Here is a 580-nt window from a genome sequence, read left to right on the forward strand (position 1 = left end):
CCCTGCCGGGTGCGGGCGGGACTCCCGGGGAGGGTGGCGGCAGCTGTCGCGGCATTTCGGAAGCCGTGCTGCCCGCGTCTCCCGGGGCCCGCGCAGTCTCGGTGATAGCTCCGCTCCTCTGACAGTATTTAGGAGTCACCTGAGAACAAAGGTCCCAGACGCAGTCTTGGAGTGACAGAGACCTACCGGCTGCTCTGCAGTTGCGGGAGGTGTGTAACAGACGAAAAGCCTCAAGAAGGCACAGGAAGACACCCCTGCGCCGCGTCCCCCCTTGCTCTGTCTCCACTAAGGCACAGTGTGATTTGCACTGTGGTTGCTCTGTAAATACTCGCTTTGGACCAAGTGCTGTGATGGGATTCTTGCTCTCACAGTCGCGAGTGACACTGGGCACGAGAGCGAGTCGGTTGGCATTTTCACTGAAGAGTGGGGACACAGGCATACTGCAGCTTTCTGAGCTCTTAACTGATCAAGAGCAGTTTTGTATTTTCTTGTACTTTACATTCAGAATATGCTTACGCCTAACCATGTATGGATCTCGTCTTTCTCTGAGGTCAGGCACTTCTTTGTTTACTTTCTATTT

General features: G+C 54.7%; 1 protein-coding gene across 1 annotated transcript in view; it reads left to right on the forward strand.

Moving 5' to 3' along the window:
- The window catches only part of TMEM38B (transmembrane protein 38B), a 40,730-nt gene that overhangs the window by 387 nt on the left and 39,763 nt on the right, over positions 1-580 (forward strand). The window lies entirely within an intron of this gene.

Source organism: Tupaia chinensis, unplaced genomic scaffold (assembly GCF_000334495.1).
Source record: "Tupaia chinensis unplaced genomic scaffold, TupChi_1.0 Scaffold000291_1, whole genome shotgun sequence".
Taxonomy (NCBI): domain Eukaryota; kingdom Metazoa; phylum Chordata; class Mammalia; order Scandentia; family Tupaiidae; genus Tupaia; species Tupaia belangeri.